Raw genomic sequence first — 26,968 nt, 5'->3', positions numbered from 1 at the left:
GACCCTTTTCACAGATGTCCAGTTATGACTGGACATCGGTGGTCTTCTGCAAGGGTAAAGAATTTCCCAGCGCTCTGGATCCTGGAGACAATTTTCTGGACTCGTGAATTTCACCAGTATGTCGCAGGGATGAGGCAGGCACATCTCCTCCGGCCATAGGACCAGGCACCCTGCTTACATTTTTGGCGATGGGACTGGATGTGACGCTGGAAGCTGGAAGCTGACGTGTGTGCTCTGAAGGCTGAGGGTTTCCCCAGTGATTAGGAACGTGTGTTAGTATAAGTGTGGATCATCTTGACCCTGTCTTTTACTCGACGGGAAGGCTTTCAGACAGGGACTTCCGAATAGCACTGCAGCTTTTGAATTGTACCCGGAGGCAGCTCTTGAAGAGATAAGTATTTGACTGGATGGTTTACCTTTGAACTTGGCGACAAAATAATTTTAGGTGACCAGGATCCGCCCCGTGCGCATCTATAATTGATCCATCAGGGGGACACCTGTCCCGGCTCTTGGGCCTGAATTTGTTGCGGAGTGCTAATTAGAAATAGTAGCAACAACAAGCAGATGTTATAGGGAGCCTCAGTGGTGTCAACATCGAGAAGCCGTCGCTGGCTCCCCATGGATGTGTGGGCCAGCTGTGATGCAGGGAAGCCAGGCTGCTTACCTGCCGACCTCCTGGGTGGGAGGCGGGCGGGGGAGGTCGAAATCAGACTGGTCTGCCAGTCCGACTGCAATTGAGAAAATCCAAGTTCTCTGACTGGGCTGCCACTTCCGGGCCTTCTGTGCCACAGTAACTTTCATTCTTTGGCTTGAGGTTCCTTGACACACCATATGTCTCTTTGGTACTCAGTAGGTCCAGAAGGTCCCGTGGGGATCCCACACCAGAAAGTTGGGAAGGGCCTCATTCCTTCTTAACAGGCGGACGAGAGTCTTTCCACAGACTGAGGCTAACACGGCGACGTAAACGTGGAAGAGTCAGACCTGCGTGTCCAAGTGAATGCCGTGTCTTAAATATTCATTTCCAATGTTCAAGTCTGTAATTTCTTCATACCAAATTCTCAAATGATAAAGATGACCTGGTAGGCATCAATTCACTTGTATTTTCTAAAAGCTTTTGATAAGGTCGCTCATAAAAGATTCAGAGAGAACAAGACCCCAGTGTGGTGTAAAGTCCTCGTTGTGGATTAAAAAATGAGAAAGTGAGGGGAACAGAAGGATCCTGGTGGAGGGCTGCCGCCCATGGTGGGGACGGGTTAATAGAGGGGTGTTTGAGGAGTCTTTCATTGGGGTTGTAGTGATTAGGTGTATTAATTGTTTGGAGAAGGAAACGGAGGGTCCGTTAGTGCTGTCAGCTGCTGTTACCCTGGTTTTTGTCACTGGATTCAGTGCCGAGAGTCTAGTGCCTTGAAGGCACCGGAGGCTCGGGCAGTGCTGGGGCAGAGGAGATGAAGTTTGAGGAAATCTCGAGTGTAATTCAGATTGGCAGAGCATCCGGTCCACGCCGGAAAGCTACCGCGCGACCCCTGAGGCTCAGCAGTTACCATGGGCAGTTCAGTGAAGTGGCTTTTTTTTTTTTTTTTTTTTTAGGACAGAGCAGATCGGGATGGGATGGGGTTGAAAACCCAAGGATTTCCTCAGGGAGACGGGAACATGCTCTTGTGCCGTTGGATTCTTAATGGCCCTGCTGTATAGGAAGGGGGAACAGTTCTCGAGTCTTTCTGGCCATGTTCTCTTTTGTGCAGTGGTGTTTCTTTTCAGAGTCACGATGAGGGCAGCCCGCTGTACCTGGCAGTGCCCGCCTCTTTGTTTCTTTGTGGGGACTGAGCATGCTACTGTGTGTGTGTTCACAGCAGGGGATCCTACAGACCCCTTAGGGTAGACCACCCAGCCCCGCATCTTGGATTTTTTTCAGTATGAGGTGAGGCAGCCAAGCTGTTGGGGGAGGTGGGTGACTGTGAGTTGAGTGGGTGAGGGGGGTGTCTTGGGCGCAGGCGGGGCAGCCGGTGGGTCCTGCCTGTTTGCATTTCTCTTTTGCTGCCTCTTTAAGGCCACTTGCCGTGTTCCTTCTGTGGCCACCATGAAAGTTCCTTGGGCATGGCCATCGGCCTTGAGAGCTTGTACTTTCCCAAATGGGCTCTCCCAGGCAAGCCATGGATTTCTTTCTTAGTTACCCTCCTTTATTTACTCATTTCCTTTCGTAGCTGTCTCCATACCCGGGTCCCACTTTAATTAAAACCTGGGAAATGCTGGCCTCCCTCAGAAATGTTGCTGAGTCCCTCCTTTTGGCTGTTAGCAGACGCCTCTGTGTGGGTTGGGGTCCCCAGCAGGACCACAGCCCCCCCCACCCCCCGGGAATTTTTGCAGTCTTGGTCCCGCATAGTTAGAAGCTGCAATTACTACTCGGTCGCTAATTACCCGGCCTCACATTAGATCAGTTTACAGAGGGAGCTGGGAGCCTGTCAGCAAAGGTCAGCCTGAGGTCCTCCCACTAACCAGCCCTCTTGTGATCACTGTACAAGGAGGAAGGCATTAGCGGGGAAGGCTGGGGGGCTGGCTCCAGGCTGCACGGTCCTTGCTGGGGGGAAGGGAGAGGGAGAAGTGAGCCACTGATGACTATAAAGGGGTCAGGGAGGCCCGTAACCCTTCTCACAACCTTTCTCAGAAAGCCTGGAGGGGGCTGAAGCCCTTCCTTTCATACAGAGGTACATGGAGGAAGCCAGGAGGTGCCGGCTGGTGACTTCTCCTGGTTGACTCTGTTACGAGGGGCCGTTCAGCCTCTCGGCGGGGGTGGGGGGCAGCGAGGCCTATGAGAGAGCTCCCCAAACCGTTCTGTCTTCGTACCACCCGTACAATGTTGTTGGCTTAAATCTTTTTTCTTTCCATCGGCTCTCCTGTTAAACCCCTGAATACCTGCTCTAGCATCATCCCAAGCAGTGATCCCCGACGATTCACAGCTTTGGGCTGGTTGTATTGGTTCCGATGCTACAGAGAGGGTGATTCGAATTTAAACTGTTCATCCACATACTGCCTTCCGTCACCCAGCCCCTGGCTAGTGGAAAACAGCGGTGGGAAAGACACTAGCCTGGAATCGTGAGTGTTTGTTCTCAAGCCCGGCATTGCTTTCTCGTGACCTGTGGGGCCATGGGTGAGTCTCCCTGCTTCTCTGAGCCTTAACAGTGAGGCTGACCCAGCATCTGCTGTGCCAAGTACTTCACCGTCTTATTAACCCTTACAACCACATGGGGCAAATACGATCTTTACACCCATTACATGTCTGAGGAGCCCAAAGTAGGTTAAGAACTTAGAGCTTTTTAAACGGCCTCAGTGCTGGGATGCCAGCCAAAGGCACATGGCTTGTGGCCTGTTCTGTGCTGTATTATGTCTTTTTTTCCTTACTGACCCACCCCAAAGTGGGTCTGTCCTGTATCTGCCTGTCAGGCGCAGTGTTAGAAAAAAGTCGACCAAAGTGGGAAGGACTGGAAAGGAAGGAAGGAGGGCTCAGCTTCTCAGGGGTGGATCTCTAAACTCTGTAAGAAGCTGTGGCACCGTCCCCGAGGAGTGCTGGGTTCCAGTTGTCTGCCTGGCCCGGCCCTGGCTGGGACAGGCCTGGACTTCCCCGGAGCGTTCCCCCTTCCCATCAGGGCGAGATCAGTATGCGGTCAGTGGGGGCCTCGGAGGCAGGGTGACAATGTGTTACGTTGATAACGTTCTTGCAGCCCGGGACACAGCTTCAGAACCATTTGGGAACTCCTTGTTCAGTCTTGTCACAGGTGCCGCACGTCTCCTCGGCCCCAGGGGCTCTGGCGCTGCCAGGACCCAGGAGGACTCTGTGCCTTCCTGACCCTCTGAAATGGCTGAGGGACAGCGCTGGGAGGTTTAGCGCTGTTCCCCACGCCCATGTTGTTAGGGGTGTGTGCCACCCTTTGGGATGGGCCCAGACCTAACTTTTTGATCACTCTAACAAATGTTCAGAGAGGGAAAGGACCCTTTGTTACTTTATAATTTAGGAAGGTTTGGCTGGAGGGTTCTAGCAACTGGGCCATGGGAAGTTGTCAGGGGAAGATTTGGAGCCAGAACCTGGGCCTCTGGTTCCTCTTCTTTTCCTGGGCCAGGGAGCCCCAGGCCTGTGCATGAAAGATGCTTTACAAAACTCTTTTACTGAACTCCCCCCCCCCGACCCCGGGTGCTGACGAACACCGCTCCCCCCATATAACTTCACGTTCTTGTAATTAACATATAATTTGATACCTAGAAATTCATGCTGGGTGGAGCTGGAAAGGATTACTCAGCTTTAAGCAGTTTAGACTCTTGGGTTATAGAACTCTGTGTGCTGTGTCCCATCTCTCCTATTACTGCTAACTTGTTTTGCCAATATCCTTCCTACTTGTTTCTTGCTTCTGTCCTGTGCAGATGAGTGAAATGATGATACGGTATGTTTTTGCATTTAAACAACTGAAGGGTTGTTGACTCCTACACGTGGACTGCCTGCTTCTCTATTCTCTAGTGTGTCCTCAGCTCTCTTCTCTCACTGGCTGGTGGAATTGGATGGTGCCCTAGTTTGTTGCACTTGCTGCTGCTTTGTCAAGGCGGTACCATCAGTATTAAAAAATGCAGTAAGTAATTATCAGGGAAGAAGAAAGATGAAAAATTAGGATGGCTTTGCAATTTAAATTTATTTAGAGTATATGCTGATGGTTATACGTTTTATTGGTGAGATTGTTTATTGTGTTGACACATGTATTAATGTGGGGGGATCCTGGTTCTTAATGTATATGATACCTGCCCATTTAAAGATCCCGAGACTAGGTGAACTCTGACCTGGAGGTGAGAATCAGCAGAGTTGAAAGCCCATCAGGATATTGTGAAAATCAATCTGAATGTCCCCATGCTTTGAAAGAGGACATTTAGAGCAGTGCAGATGGAAAACTGTCTAGGATGTAAGCTCGGAGGAAAGAGTGAATCCCTTAAACCACAATGGTAAGCGGATTCTGACTTGCAGGACAGGCTGACTCTTTCCTCTCCCGGGTCACAGCTTCCTGATCCAGTGGGTTGAGGAGGATCTTTGAGTCCTGGTTCCACCTGAGCCTGCTCTGATCAGTCAGCTGCAGGGAAGGTAGGAGCCGGGAGAATAGCTCAGAGGTTGCGCATTTGTTCCCTTTGATGGACTGTGCTTGTGAGTCTTCAGGGCTTGAGAACTTGACTTTCGAAAGCTTCTAAATTTGTTCCTAGTGGGTTGATTTATTTTGTTGAGGTCAAATTAGAGCTAATGGCCCTAATGGTTTACAGTGCTCCTAAATGGTTCTTAGCACTTAGGCAGGCTTGGCTGGCCATTTTGGGCGGGTTTCCAAGTGTGGACAATATCATTCTGAGGGTATGTATATTTTTTTTTTTTTGTTCAAGTTATTGTTGCAAGTACAACTTTGTATGTGTAAGCGAGGTTAAGAGCTAACAGCAGAATTAGTCACGCATAATATTCAACTTTTTCTTGGTATCAGACGCCAGGATGAGTTTGTTCACATGGTCTGCGTGGGCATCTGGTGAGTGAGCATGGCGTCCAGCTGGGAGCTCAGTAGTTGGTGATTGTTCTCTGCCACTTGGCCTGGAAGTATATTGTTCATGAAATGCACTAACGGGGAAGCCTCAGATTTTCTTCCGACTGTTCCTGGTTGCCAAGTCGCTCTTGCAAGACCAGGTAACCAGGTTAAACTAATCTTGGTGCATCCCTTCCAGCCATGCTGTGATATCTGTGAGTTCATGGCAAGGTCTTTGGCAAGAGGATTTTACTTTGCATAAAACTGGCTCCCGTCTCCTGATTTCTGTGTGATTGGGAGTAGGCGGAGCAGACAGGTGTCTGCAGAGGAGGTGCGAGTCTCTGCTGGCCCACAGAATTAAACCATGCATATGTATGCACAGGCAGGCTCTGTGGGCAATGATCTGCCAGGGCCGTGAGGTGCAGCTGAAAGGGGAGGTAATCCGGAGGCTGGGGGTTTCGCTCCCTAAGCTGAGGTAGTGGAACAAGGTAGAGGCAGGAGCACTGGTTAAAGATTTCTCCATGCTTTGGGGGGGGTGGAGGAACAACTTCCTTCAGATCATCTTTGGCCCATGAACTCTTAGAGTAGTGTTCCCTAAGTTGCAGATGTGGCTTTGAAGGCCAAGTCCAGTCGGATTCTGTTGTGGGTAAAAATCCTATTGGCCGCTATGGAGTGAGCCAGAACTGTCATCGAAGGTTGACTGAGGGATGGGGGTTTTGTCTTCTAATTGCTAACGGAATGGCTACCACGTTCTTCTCAAAACTTGGGGCTCCTTTCCTCCCTCTTGCACACTCTGAAAACACACTTTCAGTATCTTTGTAAGCTTTGCTGCCTCACTTACTCTCCAGACGGAATGGGTTTTCCCTTGAGCACTTTGAAGAACACCTGGGAGATGCCTATTTCTGTTGAGAAAAAATCTCCACCTTCATCTAGTTCATCTGGAAAATAGTATCATAATCGTCATGAACAGTGAAAACTTGGGTCTCAAGGCAGACGGCTGTGTTGGCGACCAAGAAGGAGTTAATTTCCACTGTTAATAAAACTAAGCTTTTGCATCGGGCCTGACAGAACTTGAGCCGTGAGCCCAGGATAGCCGCCCGAGTCACCGTTGGGCTTTGTCTGTGGATGTGCCTTCTGAACCCGGCATTTGACCGTGTTCACTTAGTTCCATGGCCACCAAGTTCTCCAGAGAAGTTTTAATTACAAACCAAGGTGATGTGGTTTCTTAAATGTGTTAGAACAAATGGATGTTAGTCCAAGTAGCCCTGAGCAGCCCCCTCCATCGATAAAACCCCGCAATTATCACATGGCAGGCTCTGAGGAGGAAATCTCAACGCCCTGCGTGTCTAGTCGGCTGTGCTTCCGGCCTCCCTTTCCTGAAGTTGGGGGTGGGGCGAGGGTGCTGACCGAGAGGCCTCCGCTCAGACTGATGACCCAGCCCAGGACAGGCTCGGTGCTGTCCCGGGGGGGAAGGGGGGGGAGACGTGTTAATAGCCCCGGGGGTGAGGTCTGCTTTTTTGGTGGTGGGCCAGGGGTAGGTGTTTAGGGAGGGAGGTGGTTAAAATGGAGGACCTTGAAATGGCAAATCTTTATTAGTTTTGTAAACAGCTTTAGGAAGCGCTGGGAGCATCTTGCAGGGACCCTGCAATTATCATAATAAACAGTTTTATCATCTGCTTGGCAATCAATATTGTGGCTTATGCTGCTTTAGTATCTCAGTGGTATTGATTACCTTAACAACTGTGCTGCGGTCAGCTCCCATTAACCCTTGCTCCGCCGGCAGGGCCCGTGCCTTCCACAGTTGGATGGGAGACTGCTCTGGTCCCAGCCCAGGCAAGTGCTGGAATTGGACAGCTGACCAGAGAGTCAAATAGAGCTTTTTATCTCAAGGCGCCCAACAGAAGGAAGGGTTTTAACCAGGGGATCCTGAGGCTAGTGCAACTTTTTAAAGGCATCTTTCTTTCCTTTATTTTTATTCTTTGGAGGTGGTGTGTAAAACAGGTACAGTAGCGGGTTTTCAGCTGTGACTCAGGACTCTGAATATTAAAAGTGACAGTCTTGATCCTTCCCTTCCTGGGCTTTGTCCAGTGCTCCCCACAGCTCCTCCTCCACTCTTCCCAGCAGAGGATGGACACGTGTGGAATTGAACTGGGAGCTGCAGTGCTTACGTCCTCCCGGAACAGGCATTCCTGGGACTCTGAGCATTTGTTTTGTGATCCACATTTTACTCTTAGAAAAACACCTATTTGGGGACATCTCGTTCTAGGATTCAGTGAGTGTCTGAGGTGCAATGGCCAGCCAGAAGGTGACAGAAGGCTGGAGATAGATTTTGATACCACTTGAGATTCTGTCCCTCTCACTGGCCTTCCCCTGTGTCTGGTCTGCTTCATGTTGATGCTCCCCTTTTCTCCTGATGAAACCAAGGCAACAGGGACTCTTTGCTCTAGGAAGCATCTGGGATGGAGTCCCCGGATCAAGCCAGTAGTTAGGGACCAGGTAATAGTAAGTGACAGTCATCCAGAAACTTTGGGGACAAGATCTTGCCAGCAGTAGGAGTGGTGATGTGTGTGTGTTTGTGTTGACTTTCTGTGTTTTTTTGTTGTTGTTCTTTTGACTTCTCTGTTTTAATTTTTTTATTGTTATGTTATTCACCATACATTACATCATTTGTTCTTCATGTAGTGTTTCATGATTCATTCTTTGTGCATAACACCCAGTGCTCCATGCAGAATGTGCCCCCTTGAATACCCATCACCAGGCTAACCCATCCCCCCACCCTCCTCCCCTCTAGAACCCTCAGTTTGTTTTTCAGAGTCCATCGTCTCTCATGGTTCGTCTCTGTTTTGTTTTAAATAAGTAAATATGTGTGTGCGTATGCATGTAGATAAGTAAGCATGAAGCTGGGGGTGAGCTTGCACGCCAGATCCAGTCGCTCAACCCCTTTGGTCTGATGTTAGTGAAGACTACCCTAGGGGTCTTTAGCATCACATATGCAGCAACACAGGTGCTGTTGAACCTGGGTGACATTGACCTCTCATGAGAAGCCAGCTGCCACATCTGAGAGTCAGTTTGTAAAGTCTTTGAGTTTCATGGTGTCGCTGGGGAATGGAGGAGGAGGAAAAACCAGAGGAAGCAATGCTTGGACTTGGAGGAGAGCGAATTGTGTCAGCAGTTGCCACCTTCCTGCCTTCTTGCCAGGCTTCAGCCTGTGGCTTCCTTGTCCTTCGTGGCTGCCCAAGAAAAGACAGGAGTGGAAATTCATCAGATGGGGGAGGAGGCCTGTAGGTGTGTGATGAGGGGAGGGTTGTGGGCTGAGCTTGGGCAAGTCCAGGGAGGTACAGGCAAGGGAGTTAGAGGTGTATGGAATTCCCAGCCAAGGGCTAAGGGTGTCTATAAGAAAGTGTCAGGGAGCCGGGCCACAGAGTCTGGGCAGCAAGAATGTAAGGCTACAGGCTTTATCTGGTGAGGCCCAGGGTGGTAATAGCAAGACTTGACCTCGGCATCAAGCCACGGGCTTGATGGGCAGGGCTGAGTTTGCAGGTGGCATGAATAGTTAGACCTGTACAGGTGAGGGGAGGGTCCCAAGAAGTGATGGTGGTGAGTCTTTTGGGTCCAGAGGGGAAGCTGGTGGGAATGGTTCTCCACACGTGGTTGGAGAGTCTGCACAAGGTCATGGCTTCAGCCTTCCCTTCTGACCTTACCTTTCCAGGTCACCCTCCCTGTGACTGGGCTGCCCTGGGGACTGGGATGACCCACTGTCTTGTGTTCTGGACCCACCCACTTCCGTCCCCATTCTCTTTCTGCCCAGACTACGTTGGTTCCACAAATTGGAAAGTTTTATTTTAAACATAATGCTCTTCCTAAAAATGTCCGTTAGATCAGTTGAGCTCAGAGGGTGGGTGGTAGTTACTAAGTTGACCAAAGTTCCATTGCTTTCCCTCATGATAGGGACTGTAGCTCAGAGGGCTCCACCATGATGACAGAGGGTGGACTAAATTGCTCCTAACCATACAATATGCATGAGGAAGGAGGCCAATTCCCCAACTCTTGATTTCCTGTAGATTTGTGCACTTTGAAGTCATGAAGATGGGTCGCGAAGAAGTAATACCGTGGCCAGCCTCAGGGAGGGAGCAGAGGGCGGTGCGACACCGCCCCCGGGGTGGGCCCTGTGCGTGGCAGCTGGACCTCTGCCCCTGTCGGGAAGTTTCCACTCTTTACCGACTGGGTCTTAACTTGAACGCTGGGGTGGTACTAGCTCTTCTAAATCTGACCTCATCCGTGAGGATCTCCTAGACATTGACAGCATTTTACTTTCTTCTTTTCACAAATAGCCTTTTGAGCCGAGCTGTCAGACTGTCTCAGGCAGGAGTATGGTCTGCGTGGTCAGGAGCGTTTTAGAGGGAGTTGCACTCCGCCTGCTGATGTCTTATATTTTGTTATGGCCAGAGGTCCTTGCTTCAGCATTTGGCACTTTACTAGGTGCTTTTCCAAGCCCTGTAACACTCTGATCTATGTAGAATTTTGAGACTTACTGTCTTCCATCAAGGATCTTGGCTGTGTGGCACAACCCAGTGTTTGGTATTATTTATAACTCTGCTTTTCAGGTGTGAGCAGTGAACTATCTTTTTGGGGTGATTTTTGGTGTACTCAGATTTTTTTTTCTTATTTAGAAGATGGAATGTGATTTTTGAAGGGTTTGTAAAGATAATTCTCTTTCAGGAAGTGATATCTTCACAGAGGAAAAAAACACTGGAATAGAAACTGGAGACTGGATCCTGGTCCCTGATCTACTAACCAGCCGGTGACCTAGGGAAAGAATGACTTAACAGTAGTTACTCTAAGTCTGATGGATCTCTTTAAACCCATAAGATCTGAATTGTGATTCCCATTCTGTCTACTTAAGACAAGATTGCCCGAGGTCGAATGAGAAATGAATATAAGAGTGTTTGAAAATGTATAAAAGCCTGTGTAAATTGATGGAACATTGTTATTTGTTCCTGGGAAGGCTGGTGCTGGGTGTGATTGTTTTCTTGGTCAAATACTAACGCTACTGGGGAAGAGGCTGTTGCGAAGAGTATTTCCCGGAAGCTGCAGCCCGGTGATGGGTGTGTATGGGCCCACATGTGGCAAGAAGCCCACTTGTCTTGGGGCCATCTTCCTTGCAGCCGAGCCCAAGAGAACCAGCCCAGTGGGAAGCAGCTCCGTTCAGACTTTACAAAGCAATTAAGGTGACTTATAAAACATTCATACCAAGATGAAAAACGATGAACTCAAAAACAGTGGTTGGCAAATATTGCCTTATTTTGTAAACTCACTGAAAGTGTTTAAAATTATTTTTTAACCCATTAAATCAGTAAGTGGAGGCTTTTAACTCTCAGTGGATGTGGTTTTCTTAACCAGAGTTTGGCTCTGAGCTCCTAATGTTATCTGAGGCTGTGAAAGGCGGCCCGTTCTGCTCAGTGATGATAGGGATAGTTACCACGTATAAACGTGTCAGGGACCGAGCCCACAGTGTGATGCAAACAGTCTCTTCCGGTAGCGGCTTGGTAGTGCTTGGTACCTTCTAAGGTACCAAGAGTGGGGGTGGGGTCAGCAGATGGTGAGTTTTGAAAGCAAGATATAGAGATCAGCTCTTCTAAAGAAAGGAGAACCCATATTTCTTTGGAAAAAGGCTTAGCTGGCCATGAACTTGTCAACTCAAGACTGAGAAGCTTGGTTCTGGCCAGTGCTGTGCTCTCTTCAGAAATTGCTTCTGAACTGGTTAAAGATCGAGCTTGCTTCTTGTAAAGAAAAAAATGCATTATTATAAAAGTGGAATAATAGGATGAACCCATCATCTGGACTTAACAGTTCACTTTTTTAAAAACATTTTTATTTATTTGAGAGAGAGAATATGGGGGGGGTGAGGGGTAGAGGGAGAAGCAAACTCCTCGCTGAGCAGGGAGCCAGATGCAGGGCTCAATCTTGGGACTCCAGGATCATGACCTGAGCGGAAGGCAGACGCCTAACCGGCTGAGCCACCCAGGCGTCCCCAGCAGTTCACTTTTTGTTAGATTTGTTTAATCCTTTTGTTTGCTGGCTTTGACTTTAAGTCCAATTAAAGATATCATGAGACGTTATCATTTTGTCAGGTGATGATATTGTGTTTACATAACAAAATTAACAAATTCTTAACATCATTGAATCCTGAATCACTTTTCAAAATGATCCAACTGTCCCCAGAATGGTTTCTTACAATTGGTTTGTTAAAATTGGTATCCCTAGGAGGCCTGTGTAGTGTATTTGATTTTCTCAGGTCTCTTTACCTGGGACAGCAACCCCCCGCCCCAGAACCCCAACTCTAGCCTCCATATGTGTCCCCACTTCTCCCCTCAAGCAGCCCAGGGAATAGCTACGTGTGGTGGAAAGAGCACTGTTCGTATGGGGTGAAGATACAGAGAACTCTGCCACTGACGAGCTCCCTGACCTTGGGCAGACCACCAGCACCCTCTGGGGTCATTATTCTTGTCCATCAGAGGAGGCCATAAGACTGAACGGTCTCTAGCTCCAGCGATCTCATTCCAACCGCCGCAGAGAGACACGGGGGTGGAGGCACCTCTTGCTACCAGTCCTTATCCCGGTTTCTGTAATTGAGATTTTATTGGTGCTAAATACTGAGCAGTTGGCTTGTTCTTTCCTCTTGGCCACTGTGAGTGCTATACCTAAAACAAGGTTATTATGGTTTGGTTTGGTTTGGTTTTTCTCTTTTCTGGACTTAGAACGTTTAGAGCCAAATTTATTGCTTAGTGTGTCGGTTATTACCGTATACATATATGCAAACTTCATTTTTGGCTCAAATTTTCCTTCCCTCTTTTTTTTTTTTTTTCTTCCCTCTTTTGCCCTGGCCTCAATTTAGGCTGTGATGTTGTATTGTACATTCTTGTAAGAGCATAAATAAAGGACTCTGACTGAGTTTGTGCACTCATGGAGGCCAGAGGCCCCTTCTTTGTGTATTGTTTGTTTTGTTGAGCCACAGGTTAGATACTCAGAAAAAGCTTACGGATAGATTTTGGTTTGACCCATTGTCATCGTTTTTGCATTTAAAAGTGTCCTATTTTAGTGGCAAAGAGTTGTTTGGAGCAGTGTTAATTTTGTTGATGATGGCCTGGTTCTGCTCTAATTCATGTTTCATATGGCAAAACAGCCAAAGAAAGGCTGGTGAGCCGCTCAGCCAGCAATATTTTTTTGCTTGTTGGTTTTTGTTTTTGTTTTTTGTAGACCTTGTCTTCCTGAGTAGCTCCTTGATGTTTTTTGTTTTTTGTTTTGTTGTTGTTGTTTGTTTTTTTCTCCATAGGTCTTTGGTGAGTGAAGCAATATTTGCTGGGCCAACATCTGGGGGTCGGGGCATCTTAACTGCTAAAACAGTAGCCATTCTGCGCATTCCAAAGTTCGCTTCTGGTTCTAGCCGTGGACATATGGCTGTTGTGGGGATGTCTGGGATGATGGAGATGGATGAATCACAATCTGTCAACTGCCATCTCCGGAAGAAAGTAGACTAGACAATCAGATGTGCTTCATCTTCTCTTAAAACTCTCAAGTGTGAGTGAGCATGTTTTCTCATCGATTCTCACTCAGCCTTCCTTTGCGATTAAGAGCCTCGTGAACCCTCAAGAAGGCATTGGTCCCAGCTGGCTCTCTCCCTCACCTCCCTGGAACTCTGCCTCCTCTACTGTCAAAGAGAGAAGAGGGATGGATGTTGGTCCTGGAGTGTTAGGGGAGGATCAGAGTTTGCGCATGCTGGGCATGGAGAGTAGGGCCTGGCACACAGTAGGCCCTCACAAATGGTAGATGCCTTCAGGAAAATGTCTACGAGTGGTTGGGGGATATATTTAACTATTGTGTAGCGGCCTTCTCTTTTCTTACTGGTTGACACTTGGAGAGGGATCCTTTAAGCATTGGTTTTGAGGCGCTCTGCGGCTTGATTTTGAGCGCTCCTCTTCTGGTTCCCTGGAAGACTTCTCTGTGATGGACAAAGAAGAACTGAGTTGCTCTCATTGGTTAAAGGAGGTCTGTTGTTGCTCTCCCAAGCCAGCTGCGTGGCCTTTATCTTCTCATTGCCATGTTGAAGAGAGCACTTCCCATCCTCTGCTCCATGCCCACTTAGTCCAGAGGAAGGCGAGACCCCTGGGGGGTCCTGGGTGTGGCGAGGAAGTTGAGGCTCATGGCTTGCAAGTTTTCTTCTAATGGAATTTCCCATCACTTACTGCCCTGCTGATTTCTGATCAATGAAAATGAAATTGCATCACCTCCTCAGAGGCTCCACGTATGCCCGCTGCTTCCAGCTGTGTCAGTTCCGGTAAAATAATCTCATCAGGCGTGCGAGAGGGTAATAGGAAATAAAAATAAAAACCCACAATTAGCAAGAGGCCTTGCAGCTGAGTAACACTTTCCATCCCGGAGGCAGAAAGGGCTGGGCAGTGAATGCTTAGGAAAGATTCCCTTAAAAAAAAAAAAAAAAAAAGGAAAAGAAAAGACAAAATTCCTAGCCCTTTTTCTTCGTTCTTTTTCCTCCCCCTCACATCCCCTGAACAGTCTCTCCAGCCCTTACATGTGGGTGATTTAAAATTAGGCAAGGGTTTTTCCTGCCCTACTTCTGAGGCCAGTAGAATTGCTGTGTGCTCGGCATATTCTGGGATGGCATTTGCTTTTTCCTCTCTCCTGAGTCACCTGCAGATAGACACCAGAGGAATTCTAGACGCTGCAGCTTCTCCCCCTGGCCTAAGACAGGGAACCAGACGGTCGGAGTGGGAGGGGGGGAGATAGCTGGAAGCCGAGGTAAGCTTGGTGAATAGGCTTTGCAGAGCTGGTTCATTTGAATTCGTAGACTTGATGCTTTAGTTTATCAGGCCATTGAGAACAAGACTTGCCGCGCTCCACCCCCCCCCACCCCCCAGCCAACTCGCCCCACATTAGTCTCTGAAACGCCCAGTACCGTGTCAAGAACATGAGGCTCCATGAAAGGGCATTGTTCGGTCATGTGGGAGCTGGTCCGGGCCACCTCCCTGTAGATTTCAGTGAACATGGGCACATGCCAACCCCAGCACCTCTTGGTAACAACGGGGGAGATTGAGCACCGCCTCCAGAATATTCTGCCACTTAAGCGTGTGAAGCCTATAAAGTCACGGAGTCCAGCCTAAGGAGGAACCGAGGCCAAAGAAACCAGGATGGGGACTATAAAGGGCAAGCGAGGATGCGGGAAACCTGCTGGATCACCTGAGCGGAGCCAGGAGACGTGGGATCGTCTTCTCCCTGGTCAACTTGACAGCATCAGAGGAAAGTAAATGCTGGAATGAAAGCCATTTCATTGGTGCTGGCGATGCCGCATGCCCTTCAGGCCAGGGTGGGGGAAAATTCTGGGCTCTTGGGAAATGGCTGATCTCAGACATCCCGACTATTCCTTTAATGACTGACTTCCTTGTGGGTTGAGGGTGAGGGATTAGTACTCTGGGGGCGTAGTAGGGACACATAGGAGTGTGGGGGCAGCAATGTGCCCAGCACCACAGGCTCTCAGGGCAGTTGCACAACTTGCCAAACCACGTGTTGCAACAGTCAAACCGGGGTTTTCGGTGGAGTGGACATCAGAGGTCATCACTGAGTACATCTGGTCAGTAGAAGGACCGTTTTCGGTGTTCAAGCAGGAAGACTCTGGAATGGCGGGGGGAGGTGCGGGCTCAATATCCTAGATAATCGTGTGGATGCAGTGAATCCAGTGGCCATGGGAAGGGCTGACTCTGTCCCTCTCAGCGTCCTGTCACTGTTCAGGTTCTTACTTCACACGTCTGAACCCTGATGAGAGCAAAGCTCAATACGAGGACTCTGTATTGCTAGGAGGGATGCCATGTGTATTGTAGGCGCCCCATAAATATATGTTGCCGGAATGCATAAAAATCATCAGAGCAGTGGGTGACCTTGGGGCTACGTTTTCGGCACAGAAGCTTGAAACGAAGACTGCTAGGGCCAGAACCCCAGCAGCCTCTGTATTACTGTGGCCCATGAACTGGCCAACTTGGATTTCCTTGATCTTAGCCTGGCTGCATATGGGGATCTTCTGGAGAGGCAAGAACGGTTTCTACAACTCTGTCTTGCCCTGGCGCTGTGCGAGGTTAGGACTGCCGTCTGAAAGTTCTGGTGGGATGAGCAGACCTCTAGGGGCGAAAGGAGAGGTGATGCCTGGTCAGAACGGAAGCTGAAGTTCTTTCTGCTAACATGCATTTTTCATATGTTTGTGTGTTTGGACAAATACGTTTCTCTTCTCTCCTCTCAGACACTTAGCACAGGGTCTTGATCTACATTGATCACGTTTTATGACTTGAACTGGCAATTCACCCCCAGGGATCAGACCTAACCAGGGTGTTCAGGAAGCCATTAAGGAAAAATATGTAACCACACTCGTTCCCAAACTCAATTGTTTGGTCTTAGCAGCGCTTGGATAAGAAACTTTCAAGCACAATTAATACAAGGCCTATTTAACCGGACCTCGGTGAGGCTTCACAGCAGCTGTTAACCCAAAAGCAGCATTTGCATTTGGAACAACGAGAGGAGACAGACCATCTGGGCCTTTTTTGTTTTGTTTTGTTTTGTTTTGTTTTGTGTTTTGTTTTTGCTGAGTTTGAGAGAGTGTAATTATTACCCACAGTCGCTTAGTTCTTGGGGTGGTTTCCGGAGGGTTAAGGAAGTGCGAACTCTTGGATCCTTGCACTTGAAGAAGAAATTTTCCTTTGTTGTTTTGCCGAATTCCCAGGGCCACTCTTTGAAGTGGCCACTGGCAAATATGTCTCAGTCTGTTTTTCTCGATTAAAAGTAACAGTGCGCATAATGGATTTCCTGAATACCACGTGGGATGGTGAAGGGGCTGTGTGGAGGGTAGGACCTGTCGTTCGGTCTCATATACACCCAGTTGCATTTTAAGCTTTGGAATCGGGAAGTGCTTCAGCGGGCAAACAGACGGTGCCCCTCTTCAGTCTGTCTTGAAGTCTTCCAAGGTCCCAGTGACCATTCCTGCTGCCCTTCCACTTGGGCCGTAAGGAAGGGAATTGAAATTTGAAATCATTCCCGAGGCCACTAGGAAATAAGGACTGCCCAGCAGGAAATACGCACTTCTCACATCTTCAGCTGAGTAAGATGAAGCTGTTGAGGGGGAGTTCTGTGGCAGAATCAGTGTCTACATGTGCCCTCCAAATACGAATTTGGAGGATCGCTTGGCCAGCACAACCTGGAGGGGCATCTGAGGGCATCCAGCCGAGACACACCCTTCCCGAAGCACCCTTTGTGGTGGTTTCACCTTTGCGTGGTGACCCCCTGTTCATGCCCCCGGCAGGCGCTGGACCTTCCGGCTTCCATTCCTGCTCTGGTTAGTGGTGCGTCTTGCTCCCAGCTGCTGAAAGGCCGTTTATGCTAATGAGCCAGGGAAGATCTGAAGAACTTGCTGCCCTGGCCTTGGTGAGAGGCCCTCTGTGTGCGTGTGTGTGTGCCACCCCATTCATGAGCCTTCGAAGGGCAAGCCTTGTTTGTTTTGTCGTGGTGCCAATTCCAGAGCCTTGGGCCAGAGTGCAGTGCCGCTGGTGAGCCCACCATGTGGCTTTCTTCCTGCTAAGAGGGAAAGACGCTCCTTTCCAAGAGTCATTCCAGAGATGCCAGTTGAGGAAGACTTTGCTTCCTCAAGGCCACCGCTCGCCTCACCGGTACCGGCCTTCCTGATCATCCCGGGTACAACAGGTGGTGGAGTTACTGGAGAGCATGGATTTCCTCTCTCCAGGAAAGTCGGATGGGGTTTTCCAGGTGCTGCCACGGATCAGAGAAAAGCAGCTGTGATGTGTTGTTCATCTGTTCCCACATAGATCAGATCTGTATAAAAGGAGGCTCAAGGCCTGAGGCTGCTTCTACCTGCATTCCTTCCTGAAACAGCAAGTGCAGAGAATCTGCCCAAGTTCGGGTTCTCTTGGATGTGTGCAGCCTTGAACTACAGCAGATACTCCTGCTGTTCACATTAAATGTTCTACAGAGAACTCCCTAGTAAGAATTCAAGAACCCTAGTAGACTCCTCGTCCTATTAAACTAGAGAGCATGGCTCTGATAACAATGCTCATGAGGCAGAAACCTTGTACGCAGTCACGGTATATAGCCCATATATGGCCCATACCTGACTCCCCCGGTCCCCCCCCGCCCCTCCCCCCGCCCCAAACAGAACTGTACTTATGGATTTGCTTGGCTTCCTGGATTTCTGTTTCCTTGATCAACTATTTAAGGTAGCCAGAATGAGGCTGCCTCCGTAGATCTCAGGCCTTCTGTAATTTTGGAAAAGGAAATTGACACTATAAACCACAGAATACTAAAGTACTCAAGTATTGTACCTGAGCCTCAGAATTAGGATGATTGGGTCTTTGGTGATTAATTCCCTGTAATTTTGAGATCAACACACTTCTGCTGTTACTTCTGGTGTTTCCCGGAAAAAGAAAGTGTGCTGCTCATCAAGTTTTTGTCCATACTGCGTGCTCAGCACTGCGCTAAGAGATGAAGGCAAATACAAGCTGTTTTTTGCCCTCAAGCAGCTTGCCGTCAAGCTGGAGAGCTGAAAGCGACGCACGTGACACAAGGAGCGACAGTTTAGTGACGGTGTGGTGATGATTACTGTGGTAGTACCGAGAGGAGACAGGTCTTTGTGGGCTCGAGTGATCAGAGGGGATCTTACTGCCTGTGTGGTGGAACTTGAGCTTCTTAAAGGATGTCCACGGTTTGGGTAAGTGTTGAGGCAGAGAAAGGACATCCAAAGGGCTTGGGCCTGCAGGGACAGCAGCAAGAATGCATAAAAATGTGAAGATGATGGGGAGAGACCCTTCTGTTGGAGGGAAGCGAGAGAGATGATTGAGCAGTCACATAGGGGTAGATTCTAGACTATTTTAAAACCAGTGTGGAGGGTGTAAGTTTGAATATTTTGGCGTTTGGCCCTTGCAGGGGAAAGGCACTGCGTGAATATGACATTGGGAAGGCTAGACTGATCTTTCCTTTCTGTTTTCTGGAATCAAAGATGGTACCAGGAGTTCCATCCAGAGAGACCAGAGTGGTCAGTGAGGGGCACTTCCCCGTTCAGCGGTGTTGAGCCATGCTGAAGCCCGGCCACTTAGAGACATCTTGTGGTCTGCTGAAAGTATGAGGCCCATACGCAAGCGATAAGTCAGGAATGGATATTCTTGTTTTGGGAGTCAACACATAATTTCAGTAATTGAAACCACAGAAGTAGTTAAGGTAGCTGATGTACAGAGATAAGAGCAGAGAGCCAAGGGAGGGGGCGGGGAGTATAATGTTTAAAGACTGGAGGAGAACAGAGAGGAAAGGTTTCTGTGGGTTCAAGTCATAGGGAGTCTTACCACATAAGTGGAAAGGCACATCCATGGCGAGTTGTAGAAATGGGAAGAGGGGCAGACAAAGAAGCGTGTCAGGGAAATGAAGGGGAGATCTCAAGGTGTGGTGGTTGGCCGTTCCGAGTGCAGGAGAGATTGAAGATGTTGAAAGAAGAGGAACCCCTGGCTGCTCTGAGGAGGGCATTGGTGACCTTGGAGAGGGGACTGAATCTTGGAGCCATAGGGCCTTCTAACCCACCTGAGCTGATGTCCAGAGAGCCCGTGATGCCACCTTCTGGGAGGGGGCCTGGCGTCTGTGTGGATCATCACTAAGCTCCACAGTGGCTTCCACTGCACCTCAGAACTGGAGAAATGCTGTCGACCTCTCTGTAAACTTACAGAGGAGGAGAGACTCATCCGGCTCTAGAAGACGGGTGCTGGGCAGGTGAATCAGAGGGCAGAGTCCAATTCTTTGAAGGAGCCGAGGACAGATTGTTGGAAGGAAGGGCAGAGCATTGTCTCAACTGACAATGCGAGTGGGTCAGACTCTGATCCAGGAGCTTGAGGATAGTGGAATGTGGTAGAGAGTTGAGCAGGAGATATCACCAGTAAAATCCTACAAAGCACTCTTATTCATCATCAAGTAAAGGACAGTACACCCCTGCGGTGGACCTAACAGGCAATCCACAGAAGAAATAAAAATTGCCAATAAGTATCTGCGGATGGGCCCTGTCTTATTAGCCGAAAATCTGAGTTAAAATGAGATATCATTTCTTGCCTGCCAAATTGACATTTTTTTTTTAAACAAGATAATACCCACTATTGATGAAGGGGCAGGGAAATTGATGTTCACATGCCATTGAGCATGAGTTGGAAGGGCTTTCCTAGAGATTAGATTGGCATATGCCAGAGAATCTTACCTATTGTTACCTTTTAGGCCAGCAATTCTACTTCCAGAAGTATGTCCTAAGGAAAGAGAGATGTCATGTCCTGGGTAAGATCCTAGGTTTTAGGAAGAAAGGCTTACTTAGTTTCAAAGACCGACTTAGCTAGTATGTGACTTACATAAGTTACTTAACCTAACATTTTACAGCTCCCTCACCTGTAAAATGGGTCGTTGCAAGCATCAAATGAAACGATATATATTTTTAAAAGTGCTTAGAACCATGCCTGTCCCTGCTAAGTGGGTAGCATTGGAGCTGTTACTTATTTATGTTAGTTATTTTGTTAACATAGATACAAAGATTTACAAGAGTGTATTGCAGCATTAACAGCAAAATATTAGGAATTGCTTTAAGGTCCAGTAACAGAATTTAGTGGATTTATGCTATGTCCAAAGGATGAAGTATCTCTGTAGCCATTAATTCTGACTTCCAAAGAATATTTAATGTCATGGAAAACTTTCATGGTAGATGAAGTTAAAAGGGCGGCTCACATAAGGAATGGTGCGATCTGAGGTTGGTAAAGAGGATCTGCATCTCTAGACATGCAGAAGGAGAAAAAAAAACCCTAAAAACTATCTTGCCTACCAGTGACTCTCTGGCTGGTGGAATTATAGGTGATTTTTATTTTAGCTAGTGAGTCTTTCTGCACATATCCTTTTTTTTGGGGGGGGTAATGAACTCATACTACTTTAATCAGGAGAAATTATTTAAAATAAATTTAACATCATGAGATGCCAGATTGAAACCGTAATGGGCCCAGATGGCACATTTTTACATCCTCTTCAAGCTTTTGCTCGGCAACCGAGCAGCAAGAACTGAAAGATCAGAAATAGGATCTTCTGAGGGGGATTTTGAGGAAATTGGGAGGAGACAGAAAGTTCTGGGTGCTGGCAAAGAAAACACTGAAGTAGTTGGTTACAGTCAGTGTGGGAAGGTATCCCATTTAGCTGGGAAGACGGCAGGGGATGGGGAAGGTTGGGCTGCGTGAGCTGTGCGCCTGCGAGGCAGGAGGGGCGGTTGATGAGGTAGGAGAGTAGGGCAGCTGCTGTGTTTGGTGAAAGGAGGTGCTGCTTTACGTCTGGGAAGGGGCTCAGTGCTTCCTGGTTTATTTATTTATTTTAAAGATTTTATTTATTTGACAGAGACACAGCGAGAGAGGGAACACAAGCAGGGGGAGTGGGAGAGGGAGAAGCAGGCTCCTCGCGGAGCAAGGGAGCCCGATGCGGGGCTCGATCCCAGGACTCCGGGATCATGACCTGAGCCGAAGGCAGACGCTTAACGACTGAGCCACCCAGGCGCCCCAGTGCTTCCTGGTTTAAATCGAGGTCAGGAGGGAACCATTCAGGCCAGCGACGGCCAAAGATGCTGCTTGTCTGTCTTCAGGACGTGGTGGAAAGCCGTAGGCAGGTACTTACCTAAGTGCGGGGATACAGTTACTTGAATAACTGGTTGAATTGCCCTAGATACTTTTTCAGAACAAGCCTAAGTAATAGTTGGGTAGTTTTGCCTTTTTTTTTTTTTTTTTTAAACTGTATTCATGGCTTTGGTCCTTGTCGAACCGTGTGTATATCCATATAGTTGGTAAGAAATTGGGTTCCTCAAATAGCAGCTCATTTTTTCCAACCCACGCAGACTTGGTTCCTCGCCTGGCTCTGCTCCGGATCTTGCGACACCCTCTTCCTCCCCTCCATGACTTGACTGCAACCAGAATATTGCGGTGGTTGTGGATTCCCTGCAGAATGGACTGAGCTAGCAGTTTTCACTTCCAGGCTGATTTATGTTCACGCTGGAAAGAGCACACATGCATTCATTAGCAAGACATGAAGCCCAGGGCCCGGACCTCTCTGGGCCTTCCAGGCCGTGGGCCCCCTGCAACACAAGGGACCTGTTCAAGCATGTGTGTGTTCCCTGACTTTGCCATAGTTACAGAATAATTCTTCAGGGGAATTGCTACCAAGCCGATGGAATCTCACCTTTTTATGCTTTCACACTTACTGACTTTGACACAGTAGCAATATACAAATACAGTTATTGTAGAAAGCATAGAATGGGATTGGATATGGTTCTTCAGTGGATTCTAAGCTAAACAGATGAGGGTATTATTTCTTTGCCCCTTGAATGAGTTTCCTACTTATTTCAGAATCTGGGTTGCCTTTGGGTGTTTTGGGGGGCGGGGAGACGGGATGGTTTATTCATTGCCATGTGTTTTTCTCTCTAATATGTTTTAGTCTAGAGGTAGCAGTGCTCACCCTCTGTAGGTTGCTGGGGTTCTTTTTACAGTTCCTACTCTTGTCCTTATATTTAGAACCGCATTCACCAAGTTAGGGAAATCTGCCCTGATCCAGGATCGTGGATGTCTTGGGTAAATGTCTTTCGATGTTGTGGTACTTGAAATTCTGCCCAAACTAGAATGGTCATTTGTCTTCTCCAGCTAGAGAGCTCTGTCTAGAACCACTCATCTAGGGGAAGAGAAGCCCACTTTCTGTGTCTTTCTGTCTGCACCTCCCTGTCCGGCGTAGCAGCCTGTTTTTTTCCTGAAGCTGTGCCAACAATGAATTTCACAGGAAAATAAGGATATGGGGATCAGGGTGGGTTGGCCATTCACGTGTAATTTTGTAGTTCAGTATGGAGAGTCTTGCACTGGACAGTTACTTTTCTTCCTCCTTGTTTTGACATAATTTTAGATGTACAGGAGAGTTGTAATAATAGAACATAGATCTCCCGTATACCCTTAAGTCAGACCTCATGTTAACATTATCTCATATTCTATCTATATGTACATATGTGTGTCTGAACACACACACGCTCTTACTGATTTTTCCTAAGCCACTTGAAAACTGAAACATCATCTCTAAATATATCAGTGTGTTTTTCCTGGAAAAGGAAAAGGTGTATCACCACACCATAGTTATCAAAATTAGAAAATTAACAGTCACCTACAACGATTATCTGACCTACAGACCTTATTCAGATTTTGCCAATTGCCCCAATTATGCCCTTTATGGGGGAAAAAAATTCCAGATTATGTGTTACGTTCGTTTGTCATGTCTCTTTAATCTCCTTTAATCTGAAACAGCTCTTCAGTCTTTCTGTTTCATGACACTGACTATCTGAAGCGCATAGGACATTTTGTAGACTGTCCTCAATTTGGATTTGTCTGATGTTCCCTCATGATTAGATTCAGGTTTTGCATTTTTGGCAGGAATGTTAGGGAAGGGATGTTGTGTTCTTCTCGGTGTATCCTCTTGGGAGGCACATGATATCTGTCTCATTCCTGGTGATGTTAACTTTGATCATGTGGTGAAGGTGGTGTCTGCCAGGTTTCTCCACTGTAAAGTTATTGTTTTTCCTTCTGTAATTAATAAGTATCTTGTGGGGCGATACTTTGTGTAAATATCCTGTTACTCTTCAAACTTTCATCCACCAGTTTTAGTATCCATCGATTCTTGCTTGAATGAGTTATTATGATGGTTCCCAAATGGTGATTTTCTAACCCCATAATTCCCTCTGCATTTAGTAGTTGCATTTCTGTTCGAAGGAAGAACTTTCCCTAATCCCACATTGTTTTTAAAATTTATGAAAAGTCTGCAATTATGGATTCTTATTTTATACATTGGGTTGTAAACCTTTACTCTCATGTAATTTTCTTGCATTATCCCAGTGTGAGCAAGTGGGGGCCCCTGCAGCCAGCTCCTCTGTCCTTTCTAGCATACTCTCTTCATTCTTCGAGCACTTCCTTATGTTCTGGCTCACAAAGATGCTCCAGGCTCAGCTTGTACTCTCCCTGCCCCCAGCCCAAATATTGGCTGTTTCTTCAAGGAGCCCTAGTTCCATTTGGTGGAGAAAGGATGTTTCTTCAACTAAGAGGAAAAGAAACAGAACATCTTCAGGGATCATCTTTTTTTCCCCCTCTTCATCTATTCTCATTTCTCCCAGTACCTTAATTTTCCCTACAGTTTTATTAAGCATATATGACATCTTAGAGGTGGAGAAGACAGATGAAGGAGACGTGGAACAGCTTTGAGGCAGAGATAGACCAGCCAACGGATAATTAGAGTGTGATAATGCAAGAATTGCAGTGTGTTTCCATATGCAAAGTGCTATTATGGGATCACAGAGAAGGAGGTTAAAGTTGACTGAGGAACCCACTTGATTGATAACCCAGGTGTCTTCACCTTTCACGGGCTGGGGAGGCTGCGATGGGACCCTCTGGCTACAGCAAAATTCCCTCCTCCATTCCTGAACCCGGGGAGTGCCGTATTTCACAGAGTCCACATTCCATCTGAGAACTTTGAAAATCTTGAGAAAGACTTTCCTTTCTATGAAACCGAACTCGAGTTCCTATTCAGGTCCCCTCATGACTCCTAGTTAAACCCTGAAGCTCGGTAGAACATATGTAACTAATCCTCCTTGTAGCAGGGCGTAGCTGAGGGTCACCGCCTTGCCCTACAATGGGAGTTGTCTCTTCTGCTCTCCCGAGCCGCTACTGGGCAGCCATGTGACCACGCTCTGCTCTGTAAGACCAGGCTCTTACAGGATTCTCCTGAGTGGATCATGACATTCTTCATGCAGAGAGCGAAAAGGATGGGGATGTGAACCCTGCTGAGTTTCCACAGCTATGTGGTGTGGTCCTGTAGCCTGGAGGCCCTATTTCTCTCTTTGGCTGCCATGTCAACATTGTGCTTTGTAGTGAAGTGACACCCCCAAGTGTTCTTTGCGTGAACTCTTGTTAATCCAAGTCTCTTCCAGTCTTTCTTGGTTTTACTGATTGCCTGAGCTTTAAATGTAGGGCTTCATACTCTTTCAGAACTTCACCTTGTTTCTTTGGGCCTGTTGTTGCCACCAGCTGAGATCTTATTTTGAGTCTTGATGCCACCGTCTGGCACAGGAGTTGGTCCTCTTTGCTTTATGTACTTCACATTACTGTTTGCGTGTGCTTGGTCTTGCCCCTTAAGCTGTTGATGTAAGTGAAGGGAACCCGGGACAAGACAGAAGGTTGAGGCATGCCACTAGATGCACTGACCTTTGAGAGGATACTTGAAGCAATAGCCTCTTCCAGCCATAAAATCAGCCAGACTTTATTATCTCAAAGACATTTTGCTATGGATATGAAGAGATGATAAACTTTGGGATACCTTATTAACATCAAGAAGTCCTCTCTAATGCATTTCTCAGATCATTGAATCTAAGTGAAGCTATTTTTCAGTTTATTTTATGTGAATGTTCTTACCGAATCTGCAGCTAATTGCTAATTTCTCAGGACCTCCTTTTTTTTTTCTTTTTTCTTTTTTTTTTTTTTAATTTTCCCCTAGATGCTATTCAGCAGTTGTTGACTCTGTTCTAAAACTGTGGGAAACTTGCACTGTATAATCTACAACATATCTTCTTAAATCTAGTTATCATCACTTTATCCAAAAGGATGTGCACACACATAATTCTTTCCTCTTCTCTTGCTTTATATTATTTCTGAGTGCTTTTCGTCACTTAACTTTCTCTTTCTTTGTGGTCTCTCTCTGGCAAGAATATACACTGAGATCTGTTTATCATTGATTCCCTAGCATCTGAGACATAGTAGGTGCAAAGTAAATATGGAATGAATGAATGAATGAATACATTTTTTGGTTTATGGCCCCTGGAATCTGCCTTTTTTTCCTTAAAAAAAAAAAAGGTAATGGGCCTGCCATTCAACTCTTTGGAACACCTCCCCCCACTCTCATTACCCCTTCTCCTGTGTGAAGACCTCCAAGTAACTCTCCTTCCCTGACCACTCCCAGAGAGGGTATGTGTGTGAACGGGCATGTGGTTTTTACATGGCAGTCCTGGATCCCCAGGATCTTAGAACAGTCCCCAGGTCCATAAAGATTGAATTTGAATGTCGGATATAAGAATGTTCTGGAGTTCTCTCTGAGATACAGACATTAAAGAAAAATGTTGGGCGCCTGGGTGGCTCAGTTGGTTAAGCATCTGTCTTCAGCTCAGGTCGTGATCCCGGGGTCCTGGGATTGATTCCCTCGTCAGGCTGTCCGCTCAGTGGGGAGCCTGCTTCTCCCGCAGCCTCTGCCTGCCGCTCCCCCTGCTTGTGCTCTCTTTCTCTCTCTCTCTCTGTGTCAAATAAATATGGTCTTGAAAAAAGGAGAAAAAAAATGTTGTAGAGTGGCTCAGACCACGGACTGCACAGTCAGATTAGGGTTTTAGCATTTAGGCTGTATAACTTGCACAACCTCAGTTTTCCCATCTTTAAAACGGGGATATAAGTGATACCCATCTCACACCGTGGTTAGGAAGGTGGTGTAGTCCCTGCAGGACTTAACGTGATGCCTAATTAAAGGAGGGATGACTTCCCTCAGGATGGTTCTCATTTTAAAAAGCTTCCGGAAAGAAAGGCACAAAGGAGGAAATGAAGTTGCCTATAACCTCATCCCCTAGCAATTACCATTTTAAAAGTTCTGTTACAAATCTCATGCATTTCCATATGCAGACCTATGTATGCTTTATTCAGTTAGCATCCCATATGATCATTTTCCTACGCCTGTAAGTAGTTTCTTTAAACAGTGATGTTTTATAATGTCTTGTGGAACTCCATGCACTGTAATTTATTCAGAGAGCCCGTTGTTTTGCCAGATTATTTCAGTTTTTTTTTTCCTGTTAAAAATGTTGTGATGAATAATATTGTATCTCTGTGCATATCTTGGGTGATTTCCTCGAATGGGGAATTGCTGAGTCAAAGGGCATGTGCATTTTTTGAGGCTTTTGAGACCTCTTGCCTAATTGCCTTCAGGAAAATGGTGCTCCCCTGACTTGCCCTCCAGCAGAGCAGGTTGCTTCTGGAGAATGGCGTGCCTGCTGGGTCACTTCTCTCTGGCGATGCCGCTGAGTTACTCATGGAGGCAACAGCCGCGTGGGTTACTCACAGAGGCAACAGTTTCTCTCAGTCTGGATTCTGTTTTTCTTTTCTTCCCCTTTGTTTCTTTTCTTGGTTTTCTGCCAAACAGCCTCTTATGAAAGGACCGCCTAATTAACCCTGTGCTAATTAACAATTTAAAATTACACAGTGTGACTGTTCATGTTTAATTCTCTGGGTGCCGGAGCAACAGCAGGAACCCCCTCCCCTCCTTAA

General features: G+C 47.3%; 1 protein-coding gene across 6 annotated transcripts in view; it reads left to right on the top strand.

Annotated features, from left to right (window-relative positions):
• The window catches only part of ZFHX3 (zinc finger homeobox 3), a 244,097-nt gene that overhangs the window by 56,169 nt on the left and 160,960 nt on the right, over positions 1-26,968 (top strand). The window contains exon 1 of one of the 6 annotated variants that reach the window (XM_073880063.1): positions 20,611-20,876. The exons of the other annotated variants lie outside the window; for them this stretch is intronic. The gene's annotated coding sequence lies outside the window, so the exon portion shown is untranslated. Of the gene's footprint in view, positions 1-20,610; positions 20,877-26,968 lie in introns of those variants that run through there. 6 annotated transcript variants of the gene reach the window in all.

Source organism: Callorhinus ursinus, unplaced genomic scaffold, assembly GCF_003265705.2.
Source record: "Callorhinus ursinus isolate GAN/ISIS: 27379988/994484 unplaced genomic scaffold, GSC_fseal_2.0 scaffold37, whole genome shotgun sequence".
NCBI classification, from domain to species: domain Eukaryota; kingdom Metazoa; phylum Chordata; class Mammalia; order Carnivora; family Otariidae; genus Callorhinus; species Callorhinus ursinus.
Note: the sequence above shows the minus strand (reverse complement) of the source record. Positions and strands in the feature narration are given on the sequence as shown.